Source organism: Fundulus heteroclitus, chromosome 12, assembly GCF_011125445.2.
Source record: "Fundulus heteroclitus isolate FHET01 chromosome 12, MU-UCD_Fhet_4.1, whole genome shotgun sequence".
NCBI classification, from domain to species: Eukaryota; Metazoa; Chordata; class Actinopteri; order Cyprinodontiformes; family Fundulidae; genus Fundulus; species Fundulus heteroclitus.
Genome location: NC_046372.1, coordinates 41,313,192 through 41,331,842, shown reverse-complemented (window position 1 = coordinate 41,331,842; position 18,651 = coordinate 41,313,192). Strand labels below are relative to the sequence as shown.

The following is an 18,651-nucleotide window of genomic DNA, read 5'->3' as shown; positions in this document are numbered from 1 at the left end:
GATGGATGCCTGCGTTTAGGAGCAACACATTTATCAGGGCTTCCCTGACACCTGTCACGCTGCCGCGATAACCTGCGTCTCTATCTGTCTTGCATTTTTTTTTCTCTCTCCGCCTCCCTCGATCTCTCTCTTGAGCTTTACGCCTTCACCGTCACCCACCCCCCACACGTTCTCTACCCCCCTCTCCCTCCAGCTCGTCTGTGATGGCACCCTGTCAGAGAAAAGCCATTTATGATCAGCAACCAATATCCTACCCGAGATAAACACACTCTCTGAGAGTCGCAGATCGAGAGAACCAGAATTATTAGAGAGAAGGAGGGATAAGTGTGGCGGGAGAGAAGCGCACGCTCGGAGAAAAAAAAAGTAGAGATTTAGAAGAAGGAAGAATGCTTGCCTGAAGCTGTTTTTTCACAACTTTGTGGCCCTGTGTGTGTGTGTGTGTGTGTGTGTGTGTGTGTGTGTGTGTGTGTGTGTGTGTGTGTGTGCGTGTGTGCGTGCGTGGTCGTTCCCCGTCGCCACCAAACACACGCGTGTTTGCCTGTGTGTCCCTCCTCACGCTGGCACGTCTCAGCATTCTCTACACTTTCGTTGGCATACAAATGACTTTTTTTATCAGAGGCAATTTACTTCAGTCTGCTGGAGCTCCCGGTCGCTCGATCAGGCAGACAACTAATCGTACATGAGAGAGCGCTTCATCACGCACTTCAAAAAAAAAAAAAAAAAAAAAGAAAAGAAGAGGAGCCACCCACTAACTAACACACACTCAGACTCAGACGGCAACGTTCGGTGTTTTCCTATTATAAGCGCGTATGTTTGGGGACAAAGATGAAAGCAATGCAATGAGGGACTGGTCGTAGATTAGCTGCACCCGTCTTAGCATTACGGTTTTATCGTTAAAAGTCTGTTCCTTACTTAAGGCTGGACTTATCGGTGACCAGATGCAAACCGGGTGCAACTTTTTGTTGAATAAAAGCCTTTGCAAATAAATGTTGAAGTACTAGTTATATTCAAGACAAGGTATATCTCCTTTGGATGTAGAGAGTCTTGCAAAAGCATTTAAACCCCTTGAATTTATGAATTTATTCGTCACATTTAGTCTCGTTAGAACCAGCTTTGGCTGTATATTTTGGGTCCTTGTTGGCCTGCTGTAAGGTGACTTGCCATCCCAGTCTCAGGTTTTTTGCAGTCTCTAATGATGTTTCTTTCAATTTCCATCTTTTGATGATCTCTGACCAGCTTTCATGTTAAGTTTTCCACCACACAGTAGCTGCATCCAAAAATGTCTAATTATAGCTCCTAGCTTCTGTCCCTTGACCTTTCATGGGGTCAATAGTAAAGACTCTATCGTGGGAAGGAAAGGAGCTTCAGCCTTCTGTGCCGATTTTGGACAGCCTTTAACTCATTCATCATTTAATGACGTCATGTAATGTGGACGATGCGAGTCAAATCCGGGCCTACAGCATGCCGAAAAACAACTTCAAAAAGTTTGAGAAATGTAACAAACAGCTGATGCTCTACATTACGCAAACCCAGACATATGAAGGCATGTACTATACACACTTTCTAGTTCTATCAGTAAGTGGTCTAATTAATTCTTATGGTCTTCTTAAACAGATCAATGATTTTGGTCTATTTATTTTGGTTTCATTATATTTAAAAAAAAATTTTTTTTTGTGTATAACAGAAAATGGCATAAACACATTATATGCAAAATAAACAATGTGTACAACATAAACAGATGATCAGAGCTTAATTTTCAAGGTTCACATATGCATATTTATACATTACATCACATCACAGCTGACGATTTCATTGCTTCCTTTGATTTAAACCTTTGCCGCTACATTGTTACAATATCTATCGGATCTTATTTGCTGTAGTCAACAAAGGCAGAGACGGACCAAAGACCTCTTATTGTCAAGGATGAACAGCAAGTCCTGCTATGTGAAAAGGTAAATGGTGCTACTTGCAAGTACGCGCTCTCTTCTCTCTGGACATTTTCGTTCATTTCTGTAAAGTGAGCTGTGCTTATACATCATGTCACACAAAGGATCATGGGACTCCTTATAGCTCCTTAGCGCCGGTGTGGGGCCTCACAAGGTTCCTATGCTAAAGGAACTATGAGAGGAAGCACACAGGCCTCTATTCCTACCTCCTTCTCTATTCACAGCACTATTCGGACAGCACTTATCATGGCGACCGCAGATGCACTTCCGCTTTGGCTAAAGAGTCCTTACCCAAAAGACATTTTCGGATGCAGCCTCTGTTTTAAAAGCAACCTAAAAACTTCTATTTTGATCTCATCTGACCAAAGATCCTTTTTCATATGTTTGCAATGCCCCTACTTTTTCTGCACCAAACTGGAAAGAGGAAATCTTAAGGCTTTCTGTCCACAGTGACTGTCTTCTTGCCAGTCTTCCATAAAGGATGGTTGAAAGAGTATTTATGGCAACATATTCTCCCACCTGAGCGTCGGATCTCTGTAGCCCCTCCAGAGTGGCCATGGTCCTCCAATCAGATATATTTATGCTGAGTTTGAGGTATTGCTGCAAAATTAATGACTCGATGCAATTGGCTAGGTTTTCTTTGTAAGCTTTATACCAATTTGAATGAACTTATATGACTACATTCAACTGATTGTATATTTATGTCAAATGTGACAGTTTATTTCTTTAAAGTGCCTTGAGACAACATTCGTTATAAAATAGCGCATTCAAAAATAGGTTGTTTCCACAGGTTTTTATTCAGCGGCGATATATTGAAGTTGTATGAATAGGAAACTACACCACATAAAATGCCCTATTCTGTGCTATAATACGCTGATGTTTGTAGCTGTAGAGTTACACAATAGGGAAAAATTAAAAGGGCTATAAATGATCCTGCCAGGCACTATACTATATTGTTTAAACTAAGCTAAACCAAATTGGCTTAGAGTCCAAGTCACATCAATCTTACTCTTTATTAGAGACCGAGGGCCAAAATGAAACCCTAAAAAGCTACCTGAGCCATTTTATGCCAAAATGTAATCAGTAACAGTGAGAGTGGTGCTACATTTTCATTTGCTGCCACCGGCTTCTTTCCCCTGTATTACGGGGACTTCAACAGTCAGAAAACAGAGAGCCGGGGATCCTGAACCATGCCGAAACTGTAATAAATGACTTTAGGTGCATTCTGATTTAACCTTTAGATCATGACAGAGAGCGTGCCAACTTTTATTTACAGTGAACCTAAACTTTAAACGCAGTGCCTCACATTATATGTTGCTCTTACAGGTGAAATTCAGGTGAAATACGGTCGCCTTTCTCCTCTAATCACCAAAAACCCTGCAAGGCTCAGATGTGAGCAGCATGCATCCACACACACACACACACACACACACACCCACATACACACACACACACCCATGCACACCTTCACACCAAATAACCTTCAGCATCGTTCTTAACAAAACACTCTGAAATCTGAAATCCAATATCCGACCCGAATCCAACCTCTCTCTTTTTGGTTCCCCATTTTTTTCGCTTATCTTATGAGTGGCTCACGGATCCCTGCTTGCTCTTTGTCTCGCTGTAGAATCATTTCTTTCTGGGAGTTCCTGAAAATGACTATAATTTCCACATCCCTATTTGACAGCTGCCCCCCCCCCCTCTTATATTCACTTTCTCATATCTTCTTTTCTCTCATGCTGAATGCCCCAGCATCCCTCCTCCCAGGGCTGTTTGCCGAGGAAGGTTTCAGAGGACTGAAGACAACACGTATCTCTGTTTTTCTTCTCCTCCCTTTGTTCTTTTTTTTTTTTACCTTTCTTACTTGTTATTTGCCTCCTCCCTCTTGTGTCTCCGAGCTTTCCTTTTAGTCTCTTCTCAGTTCAGCTTTTTTTTGTGTTTGCTCCCGAGTTCTCTGTGAATGTTGAATAGTGACACTCGACTCAGATGAAGGTCACATCGGCCTGTAGGAGAAAAAAGAAGAAAAGGTTGGGAATGATGAGTGACGGGGAGGTGTGTTTGCATAGAAGTGTCAAGGAAACTTTTGGCATTCTGATGTCTCATTTTAAACACGTTGCCATAAAGGCATATACAAAAACAACAAGCATTCAGTTTGGATACATCTACAATTCAGACATGCCCAGAACGACTAAAGCTCTGATCAAGAACTAAGGAAATACATTTTTGCTGACTCTAAAAACTCCTAAACTTTATCTGAAATATCTTTTCTTGTAACCATGGCAATGAAGGCCATCTTTTGATTTCCTGCTCCAGGCCAAAAGTCAAGCTTTCTTATCGCCATGACCGATGTCTGACCTTGACCAAGTGTTTACAATGGTGACTGACAATAAAGGATGTTTTAAAAATACTGTTCGAGCCGTTGTTCTCTACTCTGTGATTGTCCTATCAGCCATTCTTGGAGGGTTTCTCAGGCTGAAGAGATGCTGAAATTGCCACGAGGGATCCACTCTTTTTGATAAAAAGGGGAAATGATTGTCCTTTAGAGTCACTCAAGCAAATACCTTTTTGTCTGGAACCGTGATAAACGGAGAATAACAGATTGCACCAAAGACACAAGCTAAAAAAAAAAAAAACAGTCACCCTCACTAGACATTTCCGACTTTCAAAAGACCAAATGATACATTTTATTTCATAGTTTTTAAAAGTCATTTTTATTTTAAACAAGAAGTTATACAAAGTAATGACTTCAAAAGAGTCAAATGTTTTAACCTTTAGTTCTCATGGTTTAAAACCCTTTTAACAAAAATAGTTTTGGTTGTATGGAATGCAAGGCAAGACAGCGATGTTCCTCCCCCACTAGTTGCTGCACACTGCTGGTCGACTGGCTGAAATTTGCAAAACATTCCTAATTACAAATACACGTTCCATATCCTGCTTCCCATTAATTATTGGAAGTTAGCATTCTAGGTCAGAGGAATCAACCGGAAAGCCCTGTAAAGTCAGTTTTGTTTCGTAAAGTGTTCAACTAGTATTGACCTCTAGATCCAAAATGGCTGCCACACACATAAAATTTAGCATTAGCTGCATTAATAAACTACTTTTTGTTGTTGTTTTGCACGTCTCATGGTTTGTGTTAAATCTCCCATATTACAGATACTGAAAAAAGCTCCTTTAATAAACTGGCTAGTACAGTAGTTGAACATTTAAAGGAGCCATCACCTGGAAATGTTCATGTTAAAACCTGTGTTTTGGTCTTGGTGTCTCAGTTAAAACCTTCCCTTAAATCAGGAGTGTAAAAGTGACTTGTTTTTTTGTGTGTGGGCTCTTTGTACAAACCAGAAAAAAACACAAGCGTGTGTTCTCCACAAAGCGAGATTTTGGTGCTTCTCCTTGATTTAGTCACTCGTGGAAGGACGCTAACGTAAGCCACGCACGAGAAGCGGCCGTGGTTTACCTTTATGTATGCGCCTCGCATTTCGCACCCGAGTGCGTCGTTAACTTGGAACAATACCAGGCGAAGATGGCATCAAGCCTGCTTTTGGCAAACCGTTAATGTTGCTAACGTGACATCCCCAGGTAAGATACTAATTTCTAGCGTTTGTGGTTTAAAATCTCCTCGTTTCATTGCTTTGCTATGTGGATGTTTGTAAACTGCTCCACGTGTTTGTGTGTGCCTAAGTAAATCACATAAAGTGCTAATATCGCGCTAATACACGCAAGTCAAATTCTCACGCGTACCCTCAGGAGAAAGAAAAGGGGCATGAAAAGGGTTTGATCGAGCTCGATTTAAAAAATATTTCTCCTAAAAATAACTAAAGATGAATTTAAAGACATTTTCAGAAGGATTATAAATGTAAAATACCAGGTTATGACTCCTTTAAAAAGAAAATGCATTGCTATGAGCTAACCTTGTTAGCAGTAATTAGTCTGGTTGCTGCACACATTAATTAGCATGGTTTTAGTGATAACTGTTATAATATACACGACTCTGTTACTGCATCACTGTTGCAACCTTTGAGATAAAAGCCGCACAGCATTATTAACCAAGAAGTTGATGCAATAGATCTAAGAGGTTGGGGGACATTGTCTTCAAATTTGGAGCTCTAGCAAAGTGTCTCTTCAAACCCTGGTTTCTGCTTTAATTGGGGCTTGACTTTTGCACACACGACACACACATTCACTGGACAGAGACACCAAATCCAGACTATAATCCAGTGGAGACCGTGGTTTGCCCTGCAGATCACATGAGAAAGTGCAAGGTCAGTGCCAGCGATTTGTTGTGTAGGCATGCCGAGATTCATGTCAACAGCAATGGCTCAGTAATCACGATCAGAGCCCAGAGGACCTGGCAGATCATGTCAGTAACATATGGGCCAGTCACTATTACACAGAGGGAGCCCACAAAGGCAGCACTGAATCCTCTGACGCCGTCATACTTCATTCTCTGCCGTAATAAACCAGACACCAGAGACTCCGAGAGTCTCTGCACACCGTGTTGCACTCTATCGACTTGAAAAGGCGTGATGTTAATCAAACATCATTGATTCAAGCACACGCGCCCTCGACTCAAACACGCGTGTGCTCTGGAATTAAAACATGCAGCAGACCTTGACATAACTCCCGACAACACAATGGAGGCTTTTTATTTTTTTTTTCAGTTCAAAATTAGAGAAGTTTTAACATAAAAGCTTGAAAAACTTGCGAGTGTGAAACACTAGTTACAAAATTTCTAAAGTAAAGACAAAACCACTGCTGAAGCTTTGAACTTGATCCTTTTATGCAACCCTGTGAGCTTTTTAAGAAGTCTATTTTCTATCATTTGTAGAAGAAGCTGCTCCATCTATGAAGGTTAATTTAATCCTTTCTGCCTTTCACTGGCCAGTGAAGATCTCTCCCTGCTCTTGACATGCTTTACTAAAGTAGGAGTACATCAAAGCATCAGACAACCCCCTCCCCCCGCCCCCCCTTCTGATGGCAGCTACGCAAAACTCTAAAACTCTCTTTGACAGCAGGTCCTTAAAAATACAGTTAGGTCATGCTCTGGAAAGCGAATTTCAACTTAATGTGGAACCTCACGCTGCTGAGTAAGTCACCATATGAGGACACGTGTAAGCGTGTGTGTGTGTTGGCTGCTCCTGGTAGAATGTTTAACCCCTTCGGTGAGCCTCCTCCCCCCACCCCCATGGGAGTCCACCAGCAGAGTATCTGCTGAAGCTGTAACAGCAGCAGGAACAAGAAATACACTTAGATGGGGAGAAAAATGTGTCCAAAATGAAATATGTGGCTGCCGTCAGTGGTTTGGTTACCTATGGAGCTGGATGAGCTCAGACTCGAGCCTTCGACAGCGCCGCAGCGTTCTGGCCGTCTAAGTAAGTCATCCAGACCTCAGCTTTCCACTGGCTTTATCCAGAGCAGATCAGCAGCCAGAAAAGCTCTGCGAGCCGCCACTAAAACCATAAATATGCGGGGAAGCAGTCACAAATGGGGCGGGGGGGAGGACAAGCAGCAGAAGGGGCTGGTTAAAAAGCAGGACACCTGCACACACACACCTCCAGCTGTTGGCCGCCTGTGTGTTTGACAGGCAGCACGCTGAGTGGCCGTGTGGACGCCAGCCAGCCGCTCGTGAATCAGCCGCCGCTAACCGCTTAAAGCGGCGCTTTCTGAGCTAATCACCTGCACACTCCTTGTAAACAAATACTGTAAATTGAGAGTGGATGTGCTGAATGCCCGCATGGCTCCCACCTGAATCTTTGTTGTTGTGTTGGCCTGCGTGCAGCCATTATGTGCAGCCCCCTCTATCAAGCCCGATTGTCACAGCCCGGGCCTTTAATTGCCTTACAGCAAATTTGACATTGTCCACGCTGACTGCACCCTGATGAGAAGAAGAAAAGTGGAGCGACGCTGGATCCGCCACTTCCTCCAATCAGCAGAGACAAGAGGCCCACGACGCTACGCTCCGTTTGATCGGCGCACGAGGCAACCCGATGGGGATGCTAATCGCATGCAAAGACCGGGCCTTTGAGCGCGTGCCAGCCTGGTGAGACTGAGCGCGGATGTTTGCGGGCCGGGCGGCGGCGGCGGCTCTAATCAGTGGCACAATTGGAAGAGGCATGTGGCAACGGAGTCCAGCAAAATGCCTGCCAGTCTCATTTAGAGGCAAGCGATCTTCCAAGATCTGACTAAACACACACACACATAAACAGGCGTACACAGCGGCGGGGGGAACACACTCCATCTTGGTGAACATCTGGTGGAGGTCAGCCGAATGCCAGCAGCCTCCGCCACGGCACAAAGCAAATAAAAACCAAGAGATGAAAAAGATTGAGCATCAAAGCCGGATTCCAAATTGATATTTCCTCCGGAGCGATTTAACTGTATGCCGCGACGTCTGAAAGTGCAGCTTATTATTCCCGCGCGTGGGATTTACCGGCTAAAATTAGGGTGGTCTTCGTTTGCCGAGGCCATTATCAGCATGACTGGATGACAGAGTCAATTCATCCTGACATCCCTCCTGAGACTTGTCAATAGTGAGCCGGAGGAAGTATCAGTTATTCATTGTAGACTCGACACGACTGATAAACAGCAGACAGCGCAGCATTTGTCTTCTTCCTGCTTGGCTATAAATGGGAAATGTCATGTCTGCTACGTTACTATTCCCGCTGAGAGTCAGACAGACGTGTCCGCATCTTGCCACGTTACACCCACAAACTGCAATGAATTTCGTTGGGAGTTGAAGGTAATAGAGCAACGCAATGTTGTGGCATAATTGTGAAAAGAAAGGAAAATTATAGCCGGCTGTTAAAATGTTTTACAAGTAATGGTCTAATAAGGGGGCTGTGCTTTTGTTTTCGCCCACCCCTGAGTCAACACAGCGTCGGGTTGACTTTGTAACTCCTTCTAGACTGAAAGACGACGACTGTTTTGATCTGTTCTTGAATTTATTTAGTTCAGTACGTGATGTTTGAGTCTACTTCATGTCGTCAGATAGGTTCAATTCAAATGATTTCTGGATTCTACTGTTCTTGGAGTAACCAGGTCTTGGTGTGGACAGCGAGATCAAAGCAAAGAGAAGTCATTAATCAAACAAAAAAAAAAAGAAAATCAAAACAAAAGAAATCTTTAAGGAAGCAAATACTTTTTCACGGCACTGTTGTATATCACCTAAGGCGCACAGTACTACATTTCTAAGCAGAAAAAATGTTACGCTGCTTGAGAGTGATGTAAAGCCTCTTTTTTTTTGCTCTGCAGATCATTTATCATAACATGAATATATATGAGGTCCAACCGCCTTTCAGAGTAAAAAACAAAACAAATGTGAACCTTTTTCTGAATCAGTTTCATGACAACATCACCTGCAACAAGGCGGAGGACCGACGTCGCCCGCGCCACACTTTGTAACTCCAGCCCACAACACAGATGCTATCAAAGCCCCTGGCACCGCAGCCAGTCAGAGCGCACGGACTGGGTTACTGGCACGTTGTCTCTGCACCGTGAACTGAAAAAAACAAAACGTCGGTGTTGACAGATAAAGTGATTGTGATTTTAATTTTTTTTTTCTTCTTCCGCGAAGTGGGACTCTTTTACTATGATCCGCGCGTTTCCTGTGTGAAGAGGAGAGCCTGCGTCATTGCTTCTGGCATCTGATATTGGCTTGAGCGGAGGAGCTGTGATTATTTCTCTCGCTGTGCCAGAACCCACAGAGAGCCCCGGTGGACGCAAAACACCGAGCGGCACCTGGTGCGCGAGCTAAACCGAAGAAGAGACGTACAAACGTAAAGCTGGAGAGAAAAAAATAAATAAAAAATATTCTCACATTCACCCGCAGCACAGACGCGATTGCTTTGCATTAGGTCCAAATGAAAGTGAAATGGGATGGAATCTAACTATGATGCCAGAGGGTTGTTTTTCTCTTGAATTATAAAAGGTTTGTTTCCTGAGGGAAGCGGTGTGAAATGAGACGAGAGGTCCCTCTCCGTTCATGGATGCATGCGCGTGTTCTGAGAAACCTGGGTCTCCGTAAGTAGGAGGATGAGATAGCAAAGCACTGGCTCCGGACGTGACCCTTTCACAATATTGCCCTGGCCGGTTAGGAGATCCCTCCCAATATTTGTCTCATAAAGGAGCAAAGCCAAACAAATCTCTCCTGCTGAAGCGCCCTCTGATAAAAGCCAGGGTCTTCCACACACATGCGCGTCTTTTTTTCCGGCTCACTTTCGCTCCTGGATTTCTGCTTTTGCCACTGCACGCACTTTAACACTGTCAGATCACGAGTCTTTGGCAACGCTGAGAAAGCTGCTAATTGAAATTCAGCAACGGAAAAATCTCTGTGTGATGGCATGACCCAACCTAGCTCCACCCTAAGAGCTTGTCTTGGAGTCACCTGTAAAGCTGCAACAGTGTTCTCATAGTAATTAAATAAAATGAAAAAGAATAGGAGAGGTGTTTCGCATGATGATGCATATGTGATATAGTCACAATGACGAAAAAAAAACTCTCCCTTTTAATCCGAGTGTTGATATATTTGGCTCATACGCATAGTTTTCACCTGCTTTTTCCATGGAGGAATTTGTGATGAATGGTTTTGTACACTTGAAATTAGAACAAAATATTCTTAAGATCTAGTAAAGATTGAATCATTTTAGGTTACAAAGACCTGATATAGGGTGTACTTTCTTTCTACATTTGTCTACCACTACTCTTCAAAGGTTGGCCTTGACCATAAGTTCCTCTACATATTGAATACGTCTCCCATAAATGATTTAAATTATGCTCTCTTGCTAAATGTCTTGCTTTTAATAGCTGCTTTTTGACACAGAAGTCTTCAGTTATTCAAACAACATTACGTGCTTCAATTTGAAACACATAGAGCTAAACATTACATGACATCCAGCCAGAGTAACTACCTGATGCAAAAATAACGTGTTGTAAAAAGCAAGGTGGTTCTAGTGTCTTGATTTTATTTCATCCAAAAATAAGGCTCTTGCAATGTTATCTATTGTAAGATACTGACTGCTCATAACTCACCACACAGCCCCACTTTAGGAAAAAAAAATGTACTATACCTTTAAATATCTTTTAAGCCATGTGAAAAATGCTGAGTAGCCACAAAAAGGAGCAGATGGAAACTTTAGTGGAACTTGGATTAACTTGTAAGACATGAATAAACTATTTTAGCATATTTTTCTGCTCCTTTTCCTTCGCCCTTTCTGAATGATTTGATCTGACACGCGTATCATCAGTAATACCCACACAGACACAGCATGCTTCTCGCCGTGCAGGGAACCACTCTTTTATGCGGCAAGATGTTCTTTGCCGCTCAGCTCAGTTGAGCAAAAATATCTTTATCATCAGACGTACCTATTTATAGGGGGGAAAAAAAAACATGAAGCCAGTTTTCTTCTTTTGTAATTGCACACCGTTAGCTCTAACAATACATGCGATTGCACCCCTCCGGTGATGACAAAGTGCCGTGTCTTTGCATCTCCCTGTAGAGGAGGCCCTCGCCCATTATGGGGGAGTGAGGGTCATTTCAGCTCCCGCGTGGGATCTAAAGATCACCCGCGCCTGTCGGTGAATAAGCAAACTGCAAAAAACGGTCAGGAGCAAAGCCCGTCATTTTCACAGACTCATTCAAGGTCAAAGTGACTGTGATTTTTCTTCCTCTCCTCCTGTATAATAACCAGAGGCAGGGATATCCTGTGTCATTAGCTTTCCGCACACTGCGCTCCCGCTGTCTGTCCCACTAAACGCGGCGGGCTGAGGGTCAGCACTGCAGCTGAAAAAGCAAAGAAGCAGAAAGCCCCACATGGGTGGAGGCTTACTGACGGAGGAGGAGGTAAAAAAGACTAATATATATATACATATGAGCAGTGATCAGTTCATCTACTCACATGCTGATGAACTGTATCCCTAATTCAGCTGGCTTCTATATGCTCCTTTTTGGTCCACACGTGCATCGTAGCATCCTCCTTGGCACATGTCTGAGTGGGTGTGTGAGTAACTGTGTGATCTCTGTGTATTATCTAATTTCTCTGAAGGCACATGACCACCCGCTTCCTAATGGCCTCCGAGCTCAGCATGGTGGGACAGAGAGCAGGGAAAACGAAGCTCACCATCTCCCACCATGGTAACTAACAGGCCCTTGGGGGCCCTTTGCGTGGCTGGCTGTTCCCCTCAGGCTACGGCCCTAACCCCCGAGAGGCAGACACCAAGGGGAGCTCAGTAGCTAAACAAATTAGATCATCTACATCTGCTACCGCCATTACGTGCATCTAGACTAACTAAAGCTCTTAAGTAGATTTCCTCGAGAAAAGCTGTAAAAAAAACTGAACATTTATAACGAGAACCCCACCAGGTATGACATGCAGTAATGTGAAATCGAATATAAAAATGATTTGTAGAAAGATGGAGACAAAGTAACAGAAAAGGCTTCATTGTTTTGCATCTTACAGTGCCTTGCAACTTTTTTTTTTACAACTTTTGTAAAAACTTTTGACAGTTCAAAATTGCGGCATAAGAGAAAACTGCATACAATACTTTGCAGAGGCATCCTTTGCAGCAAAAACAGGTGCAAGTCATTTGGGGTACGTTGGAAATCTCCAGCCATTCTTTGTGAAATGACTTAATTGTTCAGTCATTTTAGATGGAGGCCATCTGTGGACAGTCATTTTCAGCTCTTTTCAAGCCGCACCATCTCCATTGGTTTTAGGTCTAGAGTTTGCCTGGACCATTGTAAAGACATGAATATAGCCTGATTCAAACAGGTCCTTCCAGCTCTGGCCGCATATTTAAAGTTGTCCATGGGGAGGTAAACCTCCACTTTAGTTTCAAGTCTTTTTCAGACTTTAACATTTATTTATTCATTCATTGCTTTAATATAACCAGCAAGGGACTGTATGTGATAATGCAATGTTGTAAAAGTTAAATATCTCACCTTTCTATGGACAGTGTGGTGTTTTTATCATACTGGCTTTATGTCATATTTTTTTAAATACAGGTAGCTTTGCTTTTCTCTCTAATTTTTTTCCTAAACTGATATTTCTGCCTTATTGCCCAGTGAAACAATCATTTAGCTGAATCAAGTCACCAGCGAGTAATAGTTGGCGTTACTCACTGACCACCCCGGAAACCAGAGTATGACTGATATCAGAAGTATGTGAGAATCGAGGCCAGTCATTGTGGGTTTTTTTTCTTTAATGCTGCCCTCTGCCCCCGACATGTGCTGAATGAAGAAACAAATCCATCTGAACAGCTTCTTCCAGCTAAATCTGGCTGAATTAAATTTATTTTAATTCCATTGGTTTGAATTGAACTGTATCTCAATTGGATTTTAACTATATTACTTTTTTTTTTTTTTTTTTTTTTGGACATACAGCGTCCTGAAATGACATTTGCTGCCAAAAAGGTGCTGCATGAATAAACCGAATGATACGGAACATAACGTGATTTAGTCAAGAAATAACGTTGATTTGATGCAATGCAGTGCTCACAAAACTCAGCCTGTTTCTAGTTTTCTGAGAGACAACAAGAGGCTCCGTGCCTCCACGGGATTGCAGGCGCGAGCTGTAATTGATTCTCGATGGCGACTTGGCTGCAGTGCAAGTTGACCTGAGAAGGGTGCGAGAGGGCCCTAACAGGACAGGGTGCAGGTTTATGTTGGCGGACTCTGTGAAATGTTGCTTCTCTGATTGGATCAGTCCAGGTTGTTTGACACCGCAAGGCCTAAAACAAGGAGACTGTTGTGTCCCGACTGAGGCTGGACAAGCTAAACACATGACAGGCGCAGGTTTCACCGAGAGAAGAATCTCCCTCTCCTCACTCTGCCAAACACACTTGCCACCCTCTGGCCTTCCGCGTTGCTCACTAAAGCTGAGGCACGTCTTTCTTCATTTTCCGGCCACCAGGGGTCGGAAAATGGCCTGAGGGAACCAGCCCCCCCGCCGATGAACCAAACTTGTGTAGGGGTGATGACGGACAACTCTTTAAAGGAAGTGACTCATGTTTCCATCCGTGTGAGTGCATCTGTTCTTCCCAACTAGGCGCAGCAGGCGGCCGGGCTAGCTGACCTCCGCGCTCACGCACGCAGGGGACCCAACTCGTTTAGGTCGATACAATGAATCCCATAATTACATCCGTGGACACTGAGACACGAAGGAATTATATCATGAAGGATTATCCCTGTTACGGCCTCCCACAGACTTACATACATACACGCCAGCATCCTTGTTTAAAAGACTAAGTGAGGACCGTGCCTTGACTTCCATAGACTCACATTCATTTTCAAGCCTTTCTACGGCTAAACCTTCACCCTGACCCTAACTCTAACTTTTACCAGTACATACCTCACCCCACCCTAACTGACACTTTAGTGCTAGACCTAACCGCTAATCCATAAAAAAAAAAAAAAAAAAAAAATCAAAGTCCTCACTTTACTAGTAAAATGAGCAAGATATGTTCTCGCTCGGCTGCAAGTACAAGAACACACACACAGAAATCAACCTGTATTCATGCAAAGAAAGCAAAGGTGCATTGCGAATCCACATAATTACAGTACAACCTGCATGAAATCAGGAATAAAAGAGCAGGAGCAGAATTATGTATAGTCTTTTTTCCGCAAACCAATAGATCCAGGAGTCGCACAAAGAGCACAAAGAAAGAAAACACACAATCCGCAGACACACAGCCTCTGTGCAGCACTGAGGTCATCTTTATTAATAAACCCTCTGACAACAAACACACTCGCATCAAGGCCTTCGCCCTCCTCCCATCCTCACGCCGCGCTCCCTCCCTCCCTCCCCTTCCCTTCAGCTCCTTGAGAAATGGCAACTGCCAGACGGACACAGTGGGAGGGGTGTCTGTAACCTCACGCGCGCGCAAACACTGCCACGGTCTGCAGAGGCGGCGCGTCAGCGATCTGTCAGAAGGTAACGGTGCGCGCCGGGCCCGCCGCCCGTTTTTACGTGACATTGCGCGCGACCGGGTGTGAATTTCAGGGCTGGGTTGGACAGGAGGGAAGGCCGAGCGAACGGGAAGTCCGGTCCTCCGGCACACGTTCCGTCGACGCAGACACACTCTGGGAAACACGCTCCGGCTCATTGTTCTTACTGACAGGAGGGGAGAGGGATGGTTCTGTGGGGGGGGGGGATAATGGTTAGCGGGAAGAGGGCAGGTGTGGGCTGCTCATGTGCGTCTGAGAGCCGGAGGATGCGAGAGGTAAAACTTGCATCAAAGGCAGCCCGTTGAATGACACGCGTTTTACGCTTCCGCCTCGGCTCATCTCGCTGCACGTGCGTGATGTTTGCCGTACTCTGCACCCCTTAAGATGGTTAATGGAGGAAAGGAAAGTTTTAAAGCAGCAAAAAAAAGGGGCGAATGTTCTTTTTCTCTCGAAGCAGGCTTTCCATTTCCTGTGCAGAGACGAGGCAATTTTGATGCTGGCGGAATAAGAAGAAGGAAAAAAAAGATGGGAAGCAATTAAGAAAGGTCTACTGCAATTTTCAGAGCCGTTTATGAAGTAGCAAAACAGCCTTTAACAAGTTCCAAGTGGTGTAAATGTATAATTTTTAAATGAATCTGTACAGATCAAAGTTGAGGCTGTGATGGGGGGTGAAGACAGGAAGATAGCCAAACTGCTAAATCCTGCACCACATTCGGCTTGTCATTATCTGCTTTCATCATGTTCTAGATTTGCCCCATGGCAAGCGGGACATGGGGAACAGGAACGCTTCACAGGCGGGCTAAACATGGATGGGCCAAAGTACTGCGGATTCCCAAATCACCTCGTACAGAACTTCGATAATGGTAAAAGTAAAGTAGGTCCTCTTCCTGTTCTAAGGTTTTCTATATTGGGAAATTATAAAAATGATCTGGTCTTCACCAAGCTTTCAAATGATTTCAATCTGACGTCAAGAGCATTAAACAAACGGCACATTCCATCATCTCCATGTTGGTTGAACAAAGTCAAGATAGAAAAGCTGCTAACGTAGGATTTAGGGCAGCCCTAAATCGTGGAAGAGAAGTACTTTTTGCTCTAGTCCAGCAGCGAGTGCAACACAGTGGAAGTAGGTGCTGTTAATTCAGGCTTTTGATTAACTGATCATTGACACATGACTACCTGTATGACAGCAGGAGTTTTAGCAATGTGTCCGAAGTCTGAACACGAGGCCAATAAGAAAAGACAACAGCGATGATGTTTGAGAAACAGTTGTTGCCGTCCATCAATCTGGGAAGGGTTACAAGGCATCTGATGCCAGCCCTTTCTAAACAATTAGATTGTTCTATGGTACAGAAAAAAATATTCACAAGGTCAAACCAGTTGCTTGTTTTTCTTAAAAATGGGCATCCTGGCAAAGTTGACTGAAGGTTCTTTTAACAGCTGAGGTTAGAGATGTTTTCAATAAAAGACTAAAGACCTCACCAGAACAAATAATCATGCCGATTATCAGGCATGGTGATGGAGGTGTGATGGTAGGGGCTTGTTACGGAGCCACAGTACAAAAGCTTAAAAACCACAGGGATGGTTTTATAATTTAAAGTCACCTGGAGTAACAGCTAACCCTCGTCATCTGTATATATAAGCATTTGAGCCTCTGCCCTTCTGAAACTTTATGTAAGGGTGGTGCCTTTTTTCAGCAAGTATTGTTTGTAATGCCTGGCGCAATGCTGTTTAGGTTTCAAATAAACATGCCACCCACTAGTGGCGTGGCAGGGAAATTACATCCCATTAGCATGTCTACTAGCGCCTTGCGCACGGAGATGGCAATTAAAATGTTTTCATGCAGACGTGTTTACAGAAGGGGCAAAACGTTCCCGCTTCCAATGGGTTGTTTTCCTGTGTGCAAGGCCTAAGTCAACCATGAACTCTACCGGGTGCTAAAGTATTCTGAAGTCAAATGGGAGGCCATGTGATGCAAAGCTGCCAATTTGTCCAACTGGTCTTGCAAAATATGAAGCATCCATAAGTGCAGCAGAAACAAGTCAAACAGAAAAAAAAGCTAACGGAGGGTTTTTTTTTGCTGCTGAAGGCTGTTCAACAAGCTAATGAAGGCCAGAGTGCTTGTTATCGCAGTTTCTTTTCATTCAGCCTGAAGTGCGGCAGAGAGAAGCAGAAGAGGGCCAGGATGATTGTGTTATTTTCCGAGGTCAGCTTTTCTTTGTTTGTGACCCCAGGTAACACACTCTTTACGTACTTACTTACAGTTTAAGTAGGCCTCGTGCTTTCGGAGGTAAGATAAACACTGCTGCTTAAAGAAACCTTGCTGCTGCCCTAGTTTGGGTTTCATCCCTCTCTGATAAATGATGCCAGTGTGGAATGTGTTGTGTGTTGAAATTTAAACAACCTTAGACCAGGTCTTTGCCGGGTCTTTCAAATTATGTCCTGATACGTTAGAAAAACCGACCGACTTGTCAGAAGTCAGCATTCAAATGACATGTTTGTTTATTTGGAACTAAATGTGATCCTGTGCGTTGAATCAAAATGCAGCAGGCTGGAAATCAATCTATTTCTATATGAATAATCTTGTGAGTTCTGTTGCCAAGCAAAACCTTCGAGCACCGGTGAAGTCTCCAATAAGAGTTAAGCCCTTCCTTCACTACTTTAGTTCATGTCCCTTTCATCAGCCCGTTCCATCATTCTTTCTATTGCTGGAAGCCTCTGTGTCACGGTCCCTGCAAGATATCAACACGGCGTTCCTTTAAATGAATAAAGAGCCGGTGCGGATACTTCTTTGCCAGAACGCCGGGGAGTCCTGCGAAGGTGGCGCTCCTCTCCTTCACATGTACATCATCCGAGTGTCGCGGCCATGCCAAAGAAGATGCATCTTATTCTGTTTACCTCAGACAAACTGCTGTTGTTGGCTGCCAAACAGAAGACGCAGTGCTTCCCATGATGCTGCTTGTTGCAGAGGATCTTTCGCAGGAGAGACTTACATAACGCAGCGTGTTTACAGCGGCACAGCTCGAGAAAAACATAACAAACGAAGGCTTCGTGAACTCAATATTCGTCCCTCCCACCATGTGTAATTGGGCAATAAATAGAAAGAGAAGCAGGGGATGGAAACACTGTCTTGTTACTGAAATGCAAAGAGGTATAATTTATGGCGAGTAGGAACACTCTGTGACAAGGCGCATCACAAGTCAAACCCGGTGCCTGAGGGAGTTTGGGAAAGGAGCATGTGACATATTGCAAGCCTCAGCAGATAGTTCTGCTCTGCAAATGTGGAACGCTGGCGAAATTCACACATTTGCTTCGGTTAGGCCGCATGTAACATTGGTTAAGAAGTCATTTCTTTTTCCACCTCGGAGGAGATGCTTTTGCTGGTGCAGATGCTTCTGGGAGCATAGCAGTGGAGACACTGCACAGACAGTGCCCTGAAAAGGCATTTACACCTCTTAAACATTTTTCATATTTTGCTCCATCACAACCACAGAATCTTAATATACTATATTGGAATTATATTGATTAAGATGAGGGAAAATGATACGTAGTTCTGAAAGTCTGAACCATGTGGCGTGTATCCCTCCCTAACCTCAAAACTTCACCTCTGGGCTTAGATCTAGACTTTGACTAGGCCATTCTCACACAAACACATGCTGTGATCTAAACCATATCCTGCTAGCAATGTCTCTGTTCTATATCTATCTCTCTCTCTCTATATATATCTATATCTATCTCTCTCTCTCTCTCTCTCTCTCTCTCTCTCCTCTC

General features: G+C 43.8%; 1 protein-coding gene across 1 annotated transcript in view; it reads right to left on the bottom strand.

Annotated features, from left to right (window-relative positions):
- The window catches only part of LOC105936275 (sema domain, immunoglobulin domain (Ig), transmembrane domain (TM) and short cytoplasmic domain, (semaphorin) 4C), a gene marked incomplete in the record, with an annotated part of 144,596 nt that overhangs the window by 83,233 nt on the left and 42,712 nt on the right, over positions 1-18,651 (bottom strand). Inside the window, 1 exon segment of the mRNA XM_036144615.1 lies at positions 3,802-3,880.